This window comes from Martes martes (genome assembly GCF_963455335.1).
Source record: "Martes martes genome assembly, chromosome: 13".
In the NCBI taxonomy this organism is placed as follows: domain Eukaryota; kingdom Metazoa; phylum Chordata; class Mammalia; order Carnivora; family Mustelidae; genus Martes; species Martes martes.
In genome coordinates, this window is record NC_137901.1 from 58882938 (window position 1) to 58888266 (window position 5329).

Genomic DNA, 5329 nt, shown 5'->3' on the forward strand with positions numbered 1-5329 from the left:
CTGAAAGCATGTCAGGGGGTTGGAGAAACCGAGTGACAGGCTCAGTGGGGCAGGCACTGGAGAGTGGGTGAGGTTTGAATAGGTTTAAAGAAGGTGGGGGATCCGCCGAAACTCTGGGGAGCATGGTCTAGGTGAGGGAATACTCGAACACAGGACCTGATGGGAACTGGCAGGGCTGGTGTGACCGAGGGGCCTTGTGGGAAGCGCTCAGGTCCTGGTAGGTCTTGTAGGCTGTGCTCAGGCCTGTGGCTTTCACTCTGAGAAAATGGGTGTCTTTGGAGGGTTTGGAGTCCCCAGTGACCTGGTCTGATATGTTCTAGAAGAATCCTCTTGCTTCTGGACAAAGTGGGACACGGGTTCAAAGGCCACTGCGGTAACAGAGGATGGGAACTCAGACCCCAGTCACAGCTGTGGATGGAGCAAGAAGTCATTGGGTTCTGGAAATCTTTTGGAGGTAGAGTCAACTGAATTTCCTGACAGATCACGTGTTGTAGGTGTGTGAGAGAGATTGGAGGTCTGAGTCACTTTATGTGCTTGGACCATGAGCAGAACAAAGTTGCCATCAGCCAACATGGGTAAGATGAGGAAGAGTAGGTTTGCAGAGTCTCAGGAGTTCAGATTTGCACAGGGTAGATGTGAGATTTTCAACTTCTGAGTGGGACCTTTGAGCATACATTGAACATATGAATCTGGAGAAATAATTCTCAATCTTGATTTCCATATTAATCTCATTAATTTCATAGATATTTGGAAGTGACTTTTTAAGCAATGGATTCATTAATGTTAACGAAAATATAGATATCGTAACATACATAGATATCTGTCAGTTTTATCCCAACAAAAGCCAAGAATTATTTTCTAAAATCCTATTGCAAGGAGGGGATCCTGTCAAATTATAATAGGATTTGTCCTCAAAGTCTGTTAGTTTTTGTTTGCTTTTTGTGTGTGTGTGTGACTCAGAATCTCTTTTCCCAGAGAAATGACTTTATGACTCTCGGTTAAACTTGGGTCAAGTCTCAGAAGTGCACGTAACCTATAACACAGCAATAGATTTGCAAAAATGAAAATGAAAATTAAAAACAAATATTCTAAAAAAGCAATGCTGCTGCTGAGGTCCTGGTAATTTAATAAGCACACAAAACTTAGTGATATGGGAGCTTTTGTGCTTCCTCACTTACAGTTTCTGAGTCAAAATGGAGTTCATGGGCCAAACTCTCTCCCAAGCAAAGACAAAAACCCTTCATTTCCCCGAACACTCAGCTAAGGAAAGTGGGTCCAAGAATCTGGCCTCCTGGTAGCAGAGCTGATGAGAGCAGGGAAGGTTCATGCACACAAGGAACCCCGGGGACCCGGGCATGAAAAACCTTCTGAAGGTTGCAGCCCACGGCTAGCGAGCCATGGGATAGCAAGCTCTAGTTCAGCCTCATTCACCCTTCGATGGAAATCACTGTAGTCAGATCCCAAACCAGCAGAGCACTTGAGCATGCACATTTTTCTTGGGGCAAGATAAAAAATTTAAAAAAGGAACCTGTAGAATAAGAGGAGAGGATGAATTCAGTGGGGTTGCTTGAGCCAGAAGCCAGCATGGGGAATGAATGGGATATTGAGTGTCCTAAGGGGCCCAGGAGAGGAGATGAGAGATGCCCTGGAAAGAAGGGAGAAAGCAGGAGATGGGTGGAAGGCAAAGACGACAAAGACAACTTTTGCTTGGGTGCTGGCAGCAGCTGCTATGATAGCAGGAATTCTTGGGGCGCCTGGGTGGCTCAGTGGGTTAAGCCTCTGCCTTCGGCTCAGGTCATGATCTCAGGGTCCTGGGATCGAGCCCTGCATCGGGCTCTCTGCTCACCAGGGAGCCTGCTTCCTCCTCTCTCTCTGCCTGCTTCTCTGCCTACTTGTGATCTCTGTCTGTCAAATAAATAAATAAAATCTTTTCAAAGAAAGAATTCTTTTCATGGGGTACATCATCAGGTCTTGTTTGAAAAACTACACTCTTTAGTCTTTCCTCATTTGGTGCAAATGTTCCACTTTTGGCTCATCCAAGCTGGCTTCCCACTGTAAGTATCTCTCCCTCCTGCTCTACTTCAACCCAAACGTAGGAGCAGGGGAGAAGAAAGTAGAGTATTTGTATGTCCCCTTTACACTCCCTGTTCTCCCTCCTCTAGCTCCCTTTCCTGGGAAGAGAGTGATCATGAACTTACACAGCTTCCCTAGTCAAAGGTCTTTGGGAACAGAGAACCCTTAAATGCCAAGGGGATGTCAGAACCTTCTTTCTCTTTTCCATTTTTTCTTTATCAATCGCTTAGCAACATCAGGTTAAATATTTGTGTCCCCTCATCAATCGATTACAAATTCCATGTGAACAGACATTATGTCCTGATAGGGTTTCGAGCAGGCTGCCTCAGATTAGGGCACCTTGGCATACTGAACAATTTAAGATGAAGGAACAACAGGTTTGAGGAACAACAAGATTTGAGGAGCAACAGGTGCGGGAAGGTCTCGAGGACGGCTCCCTTCTTCCCCGAAGCAGGTCATAAGACCCCAGAGGACAGAAAACAGTTTTCTTCAACTCTCTTAGAATCACTGCCTGGGTCTGAAAATTAAACAGACAAAGATTAACAGGGGGAAAGTATACAGGTGTATTTCATGTAAGTTTTACATGGCATGGGAGACTTCATAAGGAAATGAAGACCCAAAGAACCACACCTGTGCGTTTTCATGGGTTCGGTGAGGGGGGAGCCAGGCACCAAGGAATATGACAAGGAGTGGAAGGTAAGAGTGGTAAAGTTGGGGGGGGGAGCTTAGCAAGTCCTGCGTGTTCAGATTCTTCCATGTTCCTCCATCTTTGGCAATAAGCATGTTGCTTTCTTCCAGGTATAGGGAGGCAGCTCCCACATGAGGGTCTTATGACCTATTTCAGGGGAGAAGAGCGATGGGCAGAGGAGGTCTGAGTGCTCTACCTTCTTCTGTTGTTTGCTCAAACTTCCTTGGCTTAAAATATTCAACAAGCCAAGGTGATATATTTTGGGGGAGCATGTCCTAACCCCATCAGGCCTCCTATGAGAGGCGTCCTCTCATACCTGGAAAAGAGGACCTTCCTTACCTCAGATGGTGAAGGGACGCTGAATAAACAGTCCTTGCTAGGTTTCCTTCAGTTTACTACCTTAACTCATATTCTTTGTCTTGTCATGTTTCCCACAACTTTCCCCCCCTTCATCTAACCTAGCATAACCACATTCAGGTTTAACCACTTTCACAAGTCTTCAATTCCTTAGGAGGTCTCTGTGTCCTGTGAAACTTCTATTACATAAATCTGCGTGCTTTCCTCCTGTTGATCTGTCTTTGCCAGTCTAATTTACAGCGCCCCAGCCGGAGAATCTAAGATGGGTAGAGGAAGAGAAGTCTTTCTCCCCAATGTTTTCTTGCTTACCGTTGTGTCCCATGTGTATAGGAACAGCGCCTTGTAAAGAGTAGGTGCTCAGAAAACATTTAATAAGTGAATGTGTGAACAAGGGAGAGTGAGGAGGAGGCTATGGACTTTTGGTGGAGATCCCTTAGAAACACTTCTGGCACTTTGAATGGTTTCGGAGGTTGATGGCACTGGGGGGATGTTAAGTCTAATTTCACCTAAAAATGTAAAATGTCACTGTTTCCTGATAAAGGCCCCAGTTCCCTTATAACCGAATCAGTCATTACAGAGCTAGGATGAGCTGGAAGTCACAGTCACAATATTCTGTACCCCTTCTTGTCCCCACCTCTCGAGTCTGGACTTGCCTCATGACTTGCTTGGAGCAGTAAAAGTGGCAGAAGTGATTTTGAGTTGGTTCCAGGAGGCCTATAGCTTCCACTTCCCCCTTTTGGAATGGTGTGCCTTCATATAAGGAGGCTCGGGCTAGACAATGGGATGATGACAGTAAGCCTTGTGCATGGATGGTGCTCATTCCTGTGAGACTAAATAAGGACATGAGGACAGATGAGAGAGATGTTCACTAGAGAGAAGGAAGACTATTTAGGCATAGATACAGGTCACTGGCAGATGGGCTGATGAGGCCAAAAGCAAGATCTCTCTTCAGTTGCTATTTCATATGAAACAAGAAGTAAGAGTTGGCAGGCAGGCAGGGAGATTGTGTGGGAATTTGGAGGAGAAATAGGGTGTGAACGGCCATCCAAGTGAGTGGGTGAGTAATTTGACAGGAAAATGAAGTACAGTTGCTCAGCAGCAAAGACCAAAGACCTCCTTGATGTTTATGATCGTTAAACTGAGTAATGTTAACACGCTAGTTTGTTTTTTCTCCAGCCACCTTTCCCTCCTCAAGAGTAGCTCCAGAGTAGGTGGAGAGTTGGGGCTTTTCCAGACAGGGAGAGAAGGAGGGGTAGGGAGGGCCGTGGAGGTTGAGAGTAGCAAAAATGATGGAACGTGAGATCTCTGCTGGGTAAAGAGGGAAGTTTGAATAAGAACAGAAGAACAGGAAAACGGACCGAGCTCTGTTGAGGTGAGAATTGCTGACACTAGGAAGGGCGAGCAGGGATGAGAGGAGGAATAGTTCAAGTGCGCTGCCCGAAATGGACTTAGTGGAAGGCACACAGTTACTAGTAATTAGTCCGGTCGAGGGAGCGATCCTGGGAAGTTGGTGGGGGTGAGAATCCGAGAGGCTGCGTAGGCATTGCAGGAATCATCTATGTGGGTATTGCAGTCACTGTGAGGGATCCACTGAGCCAGGAGTATTACTGGCTGTTATCCCTGCTTGAGCCTGCAAAAGATCCGAACTCCCCGAACTTTTCATTCAAAGCACTCACTACAGTTTGTGTGTGTCCGGTGAGTATTTGGCAGTAAACGGGACTGAGAGTCTGTTTTGCTTACTGACTGACATACAGTTGGCGCTCAAAGGCAGGATGAATGAACACTATTCCAGCTATGGAACAAGTGTAATAAATTATAGCACCAACGTGTTTCACGTGAATGGAAAAGCAAAGCTCCACGGGGGCGGGAATTTTTTTTTTATTTTTATTTTATTTTATTTTATTTTTTGGTCTATTGTACTCCCCACTGATTTCCTGGTGCCTGGAAAAGTTCCCGGCACATATTAGGTTCTCAATAAATACTTACTGAATGACTGCAGGAATGAACGGCCCTCGGTGCCCACCGCGCTTGCGCTAGACGCCCAAGGTTCAGGCTAAACCGGGCGCTCTGCGCCTGCGCAGTGTGTGCCAGCGCTGCGCCCAGACCGGTTCCCGACACTGCTTTGCCGCATTAGATTTGCGCCCTACAGGCCCCCGTAGCAGCGGGGCTGCGGCGCCGTCCCGGCTTTCACCTCGGCGTTCCCACGCCGCC